This window comes from Protopterus annectens, chromosome 2.part1 (genome assembly GCF_019279795.1).
Source record: "Protopterus annectens isolate FY-2018-M chromosome 2.part1, PAN1.0, whole genome shotgun sequence".
Classification (NCBI taxonomy): Eukaryota; Metazoa; Chordata; order Ceratodontiformes; family Protopteridae; genus Protopterus; species Protopterus annectens.
This window is the reverse complement of record NC_056729.1, coordinates 723,947,823-723,961,916: the sequence shown is the minus strand read 5'-3', so window position 1 is coordinate 723,961,916 and position 14,094 is coordinate 723,947,823.

The following is a 14,094-nucleotide window of genomic DNA, read 5'->3' as shown; positions in this document are numbered from 1 at the left end:
ATGTTAAATACCATTAATTTATTAATTTTTACTACATTATACTTTATTATAACATCTCATTAATGTCCATATTGTATATGTTAAAGTATAGCCCGTTCCCATTTGCCATGTATATAATACTACATTATACTTTATTATAACATCTCATTAATGTCCATATTGTATATGTTAAAGTATAGCCCGTTCCCATTTGCCATGTATATAATACTACATTATACTTTATTATAACATCTCATTAATGTCCATATTGTATATGTTAAAGTATAGCCCATTCCCATTTGCCATGTATATAATACTACATTATACTTTATTATAACATCTCATTAATGTCCATATTGTATATGTTAAAGTATAGCCCATTCCCATTTGCCATGTATATAATACTACATTATACTTTATTATAACATCTCATTAATGTCCATATTGTATATGTTAAAGTACAGCCCATTCCCATTTGCCATGTATATAATACTACATTATACTGTATTATAACATCTCATTAATGTTCATATTGTATATGTTAAAGTTCAGCCCGTTCCCATTTGCCATGTATATAATACTACATTATACATTATTATAACATCTCATTAATGTCCATATTGTATATGTTAAAGTATAGCCCGTTCCCATTTGCCATGTATATAATACTACATTATACTTTATTATAACATCTCATTAATGTCCATATTGTATATGTTAAAGTATAGCCCATTCCCATTTGCCATGTATATAATACTACATTATACTTTATTATAACATCTCATTAATGTCCATATTGTATATGTTAAAGTATAGCCCGTTCCCATTTGCCATGTATATAATACTACATTATACTTTATTATAACATCTCATTAATGTCCATATTGTATATGTTAAAGTATAGCCCATTCCCATTTGCCATGTATATAATACTACATTATACTTTATTATAACATCTCATTAATGTCCATATTGTATATGTTAAAGTATAGCCCGTTCCCATTTGCCATGTATATAATACTACATTATACTTTATTATAACATCTCATTAATGTCCATATTGTATATGTTAAAGTATAGCCCGTTCCCATTTGCCATGTATATAATACTACATTATACTTTATTATAACATCTCATAAATGTCCATATTGTATATGTTAAAGTACAGCCCATTCCCATTTGCCATGTATATAATACTACATTATACTGTATTATAACATCTCATTAATGTTCATATTGTATATGTTAAAGGATAGCCCGTTCCCATTTGCCATGTATATAATACTACATTATACTTTATTATAACATCTCATTAATGTCCATATTGTATATGTTAAAGTATAGCCCATTCCCATTTGCCATGTATATAATACTACATTATACTTTATTATAACATCTCATTAATGTCCATATTGTACATGTTAAAGTATAGCCCGTTCCCATTTGCCATGTATATAATACTACATTATACTTTATTATAACATCTCATTAATGTCCATATTGTATATGTTAAAGGATAGCCCGTTCCCATTTGCCATGTATATAATACTACATTATACTTTATTATAACATCTCATTAATGTCCATATTGTATATGTTAAAGTATAGCCCATTCCCATTTGCCATGTATATAATACTACATTATACTTTATTATAACATCTCATTAATGTCCATATTGTAAATGTTAAAGTATAGCCCATTCCCATTTGCCATGTATATAATACTACATTATACTTTATTATAACATCTCATTATTGTCCATATTGTATATGTTAAAGTATAGCCCGTTCCCATTTGTCATGTATATAATACATTATACTTTATTATAACATCTCATTAATGTCCATATTGTATATGTTAAAGTACAGCCAGTTCTCATTTGCCATGTATATAATACTACATTATACTGTATTATAACATCCCATTAATGTTCATATTGTATATGTTAAAGAACAGCCCGTTCCCATTTGCCATGTATATAATACTACATCATATTTTATTATAACATCTCATTAATGTACATATTGTATATGTTAAAGTATAGCCCGCTCCCATTTGCCATGTATATAATACTACATTATACTGTATGATAACATCTCATAAATGTCCATATTGTATATCTTAAAGTACAGCCCATTCCCATTTGCCATGCATATAATACTACATTATACATTATTATAACATCTCATTAATGTCCATATTGTATATGTTAAAGTATAGCCCGTTCCCATTTGCCATGTATATAATACTACATTATACTTTATTATAACATCTCATTAATGTCCATATTGTATATGTTAAAGTATAGCCCGTTCCCATTTGCCATGTATATAATACTACATTATACTTTATTATAACATCTCATTAATGTCCATATTGTATATGTTAAAGTATAGCCCGTTCCCATTTGCCATGTATATAATACTACATTATACTGTATTATAACATCTCATTAATGTCCATATTGTATATGTTAAAATACAGCCGGTTCTCATTTGCCATTTATTTAATACTACATTATACTTTATTATAACATCTCATTAATGTCCATATTGTATATGTTAAAGTATAGCCTGTTCCCATTTGCCATGTATATAATACTACATTATACTTTATTATAACATCTCATTAATGTCCATATTGTATATGTTAAAGTATATCCCGTTCCCATTTGCCATGTATATAATACTACATTATACATTATTATAACATCTCATTAATGTCCATATTGTATATGTTAAAGTATAGCCTGTTCCCATTTGCCATGTATATAATACTACATTATACTTTATTATAACATCTCATTAATGTCCATATTGTATATGTTAAAGTATAGCCCGTTCCCATTTGCCATGTATATGATACTACATTATACTGTATTATAACATCTCATAAATGTCCATATTGTATATTTTAAAGTACAGCCCGTTCCCATTTGCCATGTATATAATACTATATTATACTTTATTATACATCTCATTAATGTCCATATTGAATATGTTAACGTATAGCCCATTCCCATTTACCATGTATATAATACTACATTATACTTTATTATTACATCTCATTAATGTCCATATTGTATATGTTAAAGTACAGCCCGTTCCCATTTGCCATGTATATAATACTCCATTATACTATATTATAACATCTCATTAATGTCCATATTGTATATGTTAAAGTATAGCCCGTTCCCATTTGCCATGTATATAATACTACATTATACTGTATTATAACATCTCATTAATGTCCATATTGTATATGTTAAAGTACAGCCCGTTCCCATTTGCCATGTATATAATACTACATTATACTGTATTATAACATCTCATTAATGTCCATATTGTATATGTTAAAGTACCGCCCATTCCCATTTGCCATGTATATAATACTACATTATACTGTATTATAACATCTCATAAATGTCTATATTGTATATGTTAAGGTACAGCCCGTTCCCGTTTGCCATTTATATAATACTACATTATACTTTATTATAACATCTCATTAATGTCCATATTGTATATGTTAAAATACAGCCCGTTCCCATTTGCCATTTATATAATACTACATTATACTTTATTATAACATCTCATTAATGTCCATATTGTATATGTTAAAGTACAGCCCGTTCCCATTTGCCATGTATATAATACTACATTATACTTTATTATAACATCTCATTAATGTCCATATTGTATATGTTAAAGTATAAACCGTTCCCATTTGCCATGTATATAATACTACATTATACTTTATTATAACATCTCATTAATGTCCATATTGTATATGTTAAAGTATAGCCCGTTCCCATTTGCCATGTATATGATATTACATTATACTGTATTATAACATCTCATAAATGTCCATATTGTATATGTTAAAGTATAGTCCGTTCCCATTTGCCATGTATATAATACTACATTATACGTTATTATAACATCTCATTAATGTCCATATTGTATATGTTAAAGTATAGCCCGCTCCCATTTGCCATGTATATAATACTACATTATACTGTATGATAACATCTCATAAATGTCCATATTGTATATGTTAAAGTACATCCCATTCCCATTTGCCATGTATATAATACTACATTATAGTTTGATAAAGCTCAGAATTCCTCTGAGCATTGTATGTGTTATCATTCTGTGGTTCTGAATAAAGGAATTATTTGAATTGCCTACCTGGATTTATTGAATCTGCTTTGGTGAACTTAAAAGAGCTGTTCCATTTCCTGGCTGTGTGCATTTACTTCCTGGTTTGGTTCTTTTGCTGTTTGTATATAATACTACATTATACTTTATTATAACATCTCATTAATGTCCATATTGTATATGTTAAAGTATAGCCCATTCCCATTTGCCATGTATATAATACTACATTATACTTTATTATAACATCTCATAAATGTCCATATTGTATATGTTAAAGTACAGCCCGTTCCCATTTGCCATGTATATAAAACTACATTATACTTTATTATAACATCTCATTAATGTCCATATTGTATATGTTAAAGGATAGCCCGTTCCCATTTGCCATGTATATAATACTACATTATACTTTATTATAACATCTCATTAATGTCCATATTGTATATGTTAAAGTATAGCCCGCTCCCATTTGCCATGTATATAATACTACATTATACTTTATTATAACATCTCATTAATGTCCATATTGTATATGTTAAAGTATAGCCCGCTCCCATTTGCCATGTATATAATACTACATTATACTTTATTATAACATCTCATTAATGTCCATATTGTATATGTTAAAGTATAGCCCGTTCCCATTTGCCATGTATATAATACTACATTATACTTTATTATAACATCTCATTAATGTCCATATTGTATATGTTAAAGTATAGCCCGTTCCCATTTGCCATGTATATAATACTACATTATACTGTATTATAACATCTCATTAATGTCCATATTGTATATGTTAAAGTATAGCCCGTTCCCATTTGCCATGTATATAATACTACATTATACTTTATTATAACATCTCATTAATGTCCATATTGTATATGTTAAAGTATAGCCCATTCCCATTTGCCATGTATATAATACTACATTATACTTTATTATAACATCTCATTAATGTCCATATTGTATATGTTAAAGTATAGCCCGTTCCCATTTGCCATGTATATAATACTACATTATACTGTATTATAACATCTCATAAATGTCCATATTGTATATGTTAAAGTACAGCCCGTTCCCATTTGCCATGTATATAATACTACATTATACTTTATTATAACATCTCATTAATGTCCATATTGTATATGTTAAAGTACAGCCCATTCCCATTTGCCATGTATATAATACTACATTATACTTTATTATAACATCTCATTAATGTCCATATTGTATATGTTAAAGTATAGCCCGCTCCCATTTGCCATGTATATAATACTACATTATACAGTATTATAACATCTCATAAATGTCCATACTGTATATGTTAAAGTATAGCCCGTTCCCATTTGCCATGTATATAATACTACATTATACTTTATTATAACATCTCATTAATGTCCATATTGTATATGTTAAAGTACAGCCCGTTCCCATTTGCCATGTATATAATACTACATTATACTTTATTATAACATCTCATTAATGTCCATATTGTATATGTTAAAGTATAGCCCATTCCCATTTGCCATGTATATAATACTACATTATACTGTATTATAACATCTCATAAATGTCCATATTGTATATGTTAAAGTACAGCCCGTTCCCATTTGCCATGTATATAATACTACATTATACTTTATTATAACATCTCATTAATGTCCATATTGTATATGTTAAAGTACAGCCCGTTCCCATTTGCCATGTATATAATACTACATTATACTTTATTATAACATCTCATTAATGTCCATATTGTATATGTTAAAGTACAGCCCATTCCCATTTGTCATGTATATAATACTACATTATACTTTATTATAACATCTCATAAATGTCCATATTGTATATGTTAAAGTATAACCCGTTCCCATTTGCCATGTATATAATACTACATTATACTTTATTATAACATCTGATTAATGTCCATATTGTATATGTTAAAGTATAGCCCGTTCCCATTTGCCATGTATATGATATTACATTATACTGTATTATAACATCTCATAAATGTCCATATTGTATATGTTAAAGTATAGTCCGTTCCCATTTGCCATGCATATAATACTACATCATACTTTATTATAACATCTCATTAATGTCCATATTGTATATGTTAAAGTATAGCCCGCTCCCATTTGCCATGTATATAATACTACATTATACTGTATGATAACATCTCATAAATGTCCATATTGTATATGTTAAAGTACATCCCATTCCCATTTGCCATGTATATAATACTACATTATAGCTTGATAAAGCTCAGAATTCCTCTGAGCGAAAGCGCTTGTGTGTTATCATTCTGTGGTTCTGAATAAAGGAATTATTTGAATTCGTTTGTTGCCTACCTGGATTTATTGAATCTGCTTTGGTGAACTTAAAAAGAGCTGTTCCATTTCCTGGCTGTGTGTGCATTTACTTCCTGGTTTGGTTCTTTGCTGTTTGTTTGAATACTACATTATACTTTATTATAACATCTCATTAATGTCCATTTTTTATATGTTAAAGTATAGCACGTTCCCATATGACATGTATATAATACTACATTATACTTTATTACAACATCTCTGTAATGTCCATATTGTATACGTTAAAGTACAGCCCGTTCACATTTGCCATATATATAATACTACATTATACTTTATTATAACATCTCCTAAATGCCCGTATTGTATATGTTAAAGTATAGCCCGTTCCCATTTGCCATGTATATAATACTACATTATACTGTATTATAACATCTCATTAATGTCCATATTGTATATGTTAAAATACAGCCCGTTCCCATTTGCCATTTATATAATACTACATTATACTTTATTATAACATCTCATTAATGTCCATATTGTATATGTTAAAGTACAGCCCGTTCCCATTTGCCATGTATATAATTCTACATTATACTTTATTATAACATCTCATTAATGTCCATATTGTATATGTTAAAGTATAGCCCGTTCCCATTTGCCATGTATATAATACTACATTATACTTTGTTCTAACATCTGATTAATGTCCATATTGTATATGTTAAAGTATAGCCCGTTCCCATTTGCCATGTATATGATACTACATTATACTGTATTATAACATCTCATAAATGTCCATATTGTATATGTTAAAGTACAGCCCGTTCCCATTTGCCATGTATATAATACTACACAATACTTTACTATAACATCTCATTAATGTCCATATTGTATATTCAGAGTATAGCCCGTTCCCATTTGCCATGTATATAATACTACATTATACTGTATTATAACATCTCATAAATGTCCATATTGTATATGTTTAAGTACAGCCCATTCCCATTTGACATGTATATAATAATACATTATACTGTATTATAACATCTCATTAATGTCCATATTGTAAATGTTAATGTACAGCCCATTCCCATTTGCCATGTATATAATACTACATTATACTGTATTATAACATCTCATTAATGTCCATATTGTATATGTTAAAGTATAGCCCGTTCCCATTTGACATGTATATAATACTACATTATACTGTATTATAACATCTCATTAATGTCCATATTGCATATATTAAAGTACAGCCCGTTCCCATTTGACATGTATATAATACTACATTATACTGTATTATAACATCTCATTAATGTCCATATTGTATATGTTAAAGTGCAGCCCGTTCCCATTTGACATGTATATAATACTACATTATACTGTATTATAACATCTCATTAATGTCCATATTGTATATGTTAAATTACAGCCCGTTCCCATTTGCCATGTGTATAATACTACATTATACTTTATTATAACATCTCATTAATGTCCATATTGTATATGTTAAAGTATAGCCCATTCCCATTTGCCATTTATATAATACTACATTATACTTTTTTATAACATCTCATTAATGTCCATATTGTATATGTTAAAGTATAGTCCATTCCCATTTGCCATGTATACAATACTGTATTATACTGTATTATAACATCTCATTAATGTCCATACTGTATATGTTAAAGTGCAGCCCGTTCCCATTTGCCATGTATATAATACTACATTATATAGAAGTTATGTACTCACCATAACGTTCCATCTGAGTAGATACTTCATTTGTCTGCAACCTGTGGGTGTCGGATCCGACCTCGGATCCGATCCGGCAGCTTTCCAAGCTCCAAGATTCGAGCTCCTAGCTCCTCCCCCTACCTATAATCCCCTACTACCACCCACATTACCTCAGATCGTTTTTTTTTGCCTCACCAACTCGAGACAGAAACCAACTCCAAATGATCAGAAAAATTCCCGAGGTTCGGGGGATGGCAGGGGAGTCGGTTGCAGACAAATGAAGTATCTACTCAGATGGAACATTATGGTGAGTGCATAACTTCTATATCTGAAGTAGTTACTTCATTTTATCTGCAACCTGTGGGACAGAGTCCCCAGCTAACCTATAAGAACCTGGGTGGTCCTTACAGAAGGATATTCCGAAGCACCGCGGAGCCAAAAGAAGCCCTACTCCTGGAAATGATATCCAGTTTGTAATGAGAAATGAAGGTATGAGATGAGGACCAGGTAGCTGCTGAACAAATATCGTCTACTGAAACCCTAGACCAAAAGGCTGTTGAGGTAGCTACAGATCTTGTGGAATGAGCACGGATGCCAACCGGAGCTGGCTTGCCTGATGAAGTGTATCCCAGCATAATGCACTGACAGATCCAATTTGCTACAGTCACTTTAGCAATTGCCTTGGCCATGGCTGACTTTGCATAAGAAACAAACAACTGGTCCGACTTGTGAAACTTTCTAGTCCTGTGCAAGTAAAAACGCAGTTGTCTGTGTACATACAATTTGTGCAACGTATATTCTCCTTTGTTGTGAAAATTTGGGAAAAATACAGGAAGATTTATTGACTGATTAATGTTTGATTCTGTAGCCACCTTAGGCAAGAAAGACGGGTTAGTCCTGAGGGACACTCTATCTTTGTGAAAAATAAGGTACGGAGGTTTGATACACAGAGCTTGTAATTCTGAAACTCTCTTGGTTGAAGTAATAGCCACTAAGAAAGCGGTTTTCCAAGACAAGAACTTCAACGGAACCGAGGCTGCAGGCTCGAAAGGTGGTCTCGTTAAGGCTTGTAAGACCAGAGTGAGATCCCACGGGGGAACCACAGTCTTGACAGGTTGTTTCAAAAGAAAAACGTCTGTTAAGAAGGTTTTGCACAACTTTGTAGATGCTAAGGAGCCTATGCCGTCCCCCACGTGATAATGGGAGATGGCCGCCAACTGCACTTTGACTGTGGAGGCACTTGCTCCCTGTCTAAAAAGCAGGGAAAGGAAGTCCAGAATAGTCGGAATAGGGACAGTAAAAGGGTCCAATTCTTTATGTCTGGCCCAGATGGAAAAACGTTTCCATTTACTGTTGTAAAGTTTTCTGGTAGATGGTTTATGAGCCGCCACCAGAATGGCCTTAACGGGGGATGAGATACCGGGAGTCCTAGCCATTAATGGAACTGAATCAACCAAGCAGCAAGTTTGAGATTGACCAGGTTTGGGGTATGGCATCTCGCTGGGTGCGAGATTAGGTCTGGACTGGGATCCAGAATCCATGGGGAAGCCACACTGTGAGACCGCAGAAAGGGGAACCAGATCTGTCGAGGCCAGAATGGGGCTATGAGGATAACTCTGCTCCCCAACCGACAGGCTTTCTGGATGAATTTCATCATAAGTGGGAGGGGGGGGATAAGCATAAAGGAGTCCGGGAGGCCAAGCATGGACTAGGGCTGCCTCTGGGGTCTCCTCTGGGGAACTATTGCGAAGTACTCGCTGCAGTTTGTGTTTAAAGGAGAAGCGAAAAGGTCGCAGTGAGGCTGACCCCATTTGTGGAAGATCTGCTTCACAACAGATGGATTCAGAGACCACTCGTATGGAGTGAGAAACACTCGACTTAGCTTGTCCGCTAATATGTTGGACCACCCCGGAATGTGCGTCGCTATCAGAAAGCGGTTGGTGGAAATCGCCCATTCCCACACTCTCATGGCTACTCGACACAGGGGATAAGATCTGGTCCCTCCTTGTTTGTTTATATACCAGACTACTGACATGTTGTCCATCTGGATTGCAATAGTCCCTATGGGAATAAGGTCGTGGAGACCTTGCAACGCCAAAAGCACCGCCCTCATCTCTAGGACGTTGATATGTAATACGGTCTCTAGGGAAGTCCACGTGCCTTGAACGGATCTGCCTGAACAATGCCCCCCCACCTGAGGCAAGAAGAGTCCGTGGTCAATGTGGCTTTGGCCGGAGGAATCACAAAGGGTCTCCCTTCTCTGAGTTCCTGTGCCTTTAACCACCACAGAAGGGAGTCCCTGCACACCCTGCTCAGGGGGATTGGCATGCATAATGGGTGGATCGACAGGGACCACTGGACTTGAAGGGTCCATTGTAATATACGCATTTGCAGACAGGCATGAAGAGAGAGACTGATCGCTGCTGACATAGACCCCAGTGCCTCAGGACTAACTCCGCTGGAGGAGCAGGGCTCTGAAGAAGGGCTAACACCTGGAATGACAAGCTGTTCAGCCTGACTGACGTTAGAACAACTTTGGAGATTTGCATATCTAACCTGGCCCCTGTGAATTCTAGGGCTTGAGTGGGGCACAGGCAGGATTTCTGCTCGTTCACTGAGATGCCTAGGTTGTGGGCCAGAGACAGAGCATAATCTCTCGCCGCACAGAGCTGATGCCTGTTGGTCGCGGTGAGGAACCAGTCGTCTAGGTAAGGGAAGACCTGAATGCCCTGGGTCTCAGGTGGGCTGCAACCACTGCCATGACCTTGGTGAACACTCTGGGGGCTGAGGTGAGGCCGAATGGAAGAACCCTGAATTGATAATGACTGGCTCCGAGCCGGAAGCGGAGAAACCTCCTGGATCATCTGTCCATTAATATGTGGTAATACGCATCCTTGAGGTCTAGCGAGCACATCCAGTCGTTCTCCCGCAGCAGGGGGAGAACTGATTGGAGAGTGACCATCCGGAACTTTTCCTTGGGTATGAACAGGTTCAGGGTGGAAAGGTCTAAGATGGGTCTGAGGTCCCCCGTTTTCTTTGGCACCAAAAAGAACCTGGAGTAATAACCCAATCCGGACTGGTCTGGGGGGATGGGCTGGATGGCTCTTTTTCTTGGCAGCTTTGAAATCTCCAAAGCCGCTGCCTCCCTCTGATTGGGTGGGACATCAGGGAGACGTCTGGGTTTGGGGGGAAGGTTTATGAATGGAATGGAGTAACCTCTGGATATGATCTGGAGCACCCATCGATCTGTTGTAAGGGACTCCCAGTTTGACAGGTGCTCCGACAATCGCCCCCCGACTGCCTCCAGAGAGAGACAGTCGGGCAAGCCCTCAGGGCTGTTGCACGGGTCTGTCCGAGAAAGGTTCTCTAGACCCGAAATTATGTGGCCCCCCCTCTGCCTCTGGGCCGGCGTCCACCTTGTCCTCCTCTGCCTCTAGAGGACGAGTGGTCCGCAGCAGGATGGGACTGCTGAGACTTACGGAACCACAGCTTCTTTTGTCTCCTCTGATTCCTGGAGAAGGATCTTTGGGGATTAGAGAAGCGGACTCCGACAGCAGACAGCGTCTTCCCATCCTTTTCGCTTTGGACCAGCTTGTCGCGAACAGTTTTGCCAAACAAGGCAGAACCGTCAAAAGGGGCATTCGCGAAGGACGCCTTGAAGGGGTCTGTGAAGTCGCACAGATGGAGCCAGGAGAGACGTCGCAAGACGACCCCGGCTCCGCTAGCTCTAGCGGCTCCCTCCATTGCATGGGAGAGAAGCCGCATAGATGTATTGGAGATGGATTTTAGAGCGGCCATTCGAGTCTCAAAAACCTTTTTGTCTGGGATCGACATGGACTCTGGGGGGGCTGCAGCGTATTCTTTAATCAAGTCTCGCTGTAGGCTAATGGTATGTGCCATATAAGCAAACACTCCCACAAGTGGAATAAAGCTCGGCTCAGCGTGATGTGCAGATGATATAAATATCAAATAGAAGTACCACAATTGAAAGGCAGCAAATGGACGCTTGCAACAAACCAAATGAATGAGTTCAATTCCTTTATTTGGACAAAGCAACGACACGAACACACGTCTAATATCCAACAAGCGCTTTCGCCTGGTTGTACCAGGCTTTCTCAAGTTGATTGAACAATGCAAATGCTCATCTTATATAGTCTACTTCCATTGATCAAGTGCACTTAATTGACACTGTTAATTAAATAATTAATGAATTAGTTAAAATTTTTGCAAGTAATGAAAAATAGAAAATCTTGAAATAATACAACATTGTGCTGCCGTTGTTTAAAGTGCAAAAGTGCATATGCTAAAACATGAAACTAGCATATAGTAAATAATGTAGTTTTAGATTTAAAATTTGGACATATAATTCAATAGTATATTGTAAATGTGGGGCGTGTAATCAGTGCCCTTACATTATGGAGGAGGAAGGTTATTACCTACCCACTAGAAAATTAAAGATAAACTCTTTTGGCCATTTCACATGTAATTCCAAGGGGGTGGTATACATGGGAATATGCATTGTGTGTGGTAGTTTCTACATCGGTAAGACCGAGAGGATGCTCAAAAAGAGAATTTATGAGCACCTCTATGATATTGAGAAAAAAAGGGATACTAATGCCTTTTACAAACATCTATTCAACTGCCCCAACATGCAGCTCAAATTCTTTGTACTAGAGCAGGTTCTACTTGACCCTAGGGGAGGTGATTGGGAGACTTTATTAGAAAACAGAGAACTGATTTGGCAGTTAAAATTAGATGCTTCTCATTACCCAGGTTTAAATGACACTATCAGTCTTGCTAGCGTCCTGAAGATGAATAGGAACAAACTACATTAGTACCTTCACATGATTTTAACACACTTGATATTTGTCCAACTATATATGTTTAACATTTTTAAATATACTTTTAATTCATTGTAGTACTCGGTTAAGGTTTTTACATCTGAAATAGCAATTTATTAAATGTTTTGATAGGTTATGTCCCATGTGTCTTGCTACATCTAGTATTGAACTGTTTATTTATTGTAAATATATTTTTTAGTTATTTTTTCATTTTTACTATTGAATTATATGTCCAAATTTTAAATCTAAAACTACATGATTTACTATATGCTAGTTTCATGTTTTAGTATATGCACTTTTGCACTTTAAACAACGGCAGCACAATGTTGTATTATTTCAAGATTTTCTATTTTTCATTACTTGCAAAAATATTAACTAATTCATTAATTATTTAATTAACAGTGTCAATTAAGTGCACTTGATCAATGGAAGTAGACTATATAAGATGAGCATTTGCATTGTTCAATCAACTTGAGAAAGCCTGGTACAACCAGGCGAAAGCGCTTGTTGGATATTAGACGTGTGTTCGTGTCGTTGCTTTGTCCAAATAAAGGAATTGAACTCATTCATTTGGTTTGTTGCAAGCGTCCATTTGCTGCCTTTCAATTGTGGTACTTCTATTTGATATTTATATCATCTGCACATCACGCTGAGCCGAGCTTTATTCCACTTGTGGGAGTGTTTGCTTATTTGACTTTAACTTTGTGATTGTTCGTGGTTTTATCCTTCCATGGCGGAAGATTTAGCTGGCTCTGATTTTTTAGACACTCCGGTGCTGTTGAGAAATGAACAGGATGATACCTCTGTTACCCGAAAGGAATTCAATCAACTTTTTTGCATGATGACTCGCATAAACGACTTGCTCTCTGCAACCAAACTTGATGGTTCTTCTCCGTTGCCAGGTAACCAGCAACAGAAGCAAACTAGGGAGAGACCTGGTACGCGTTCCCACGAGCCGAATGGCGGTGAAAACACATTTTTTCCAACTTTATCGTCTGGGGCTATAGAACAAGACAAGCATGTATTGCAGCATGCACACCAACAAAAGTGCTTCAACGGCC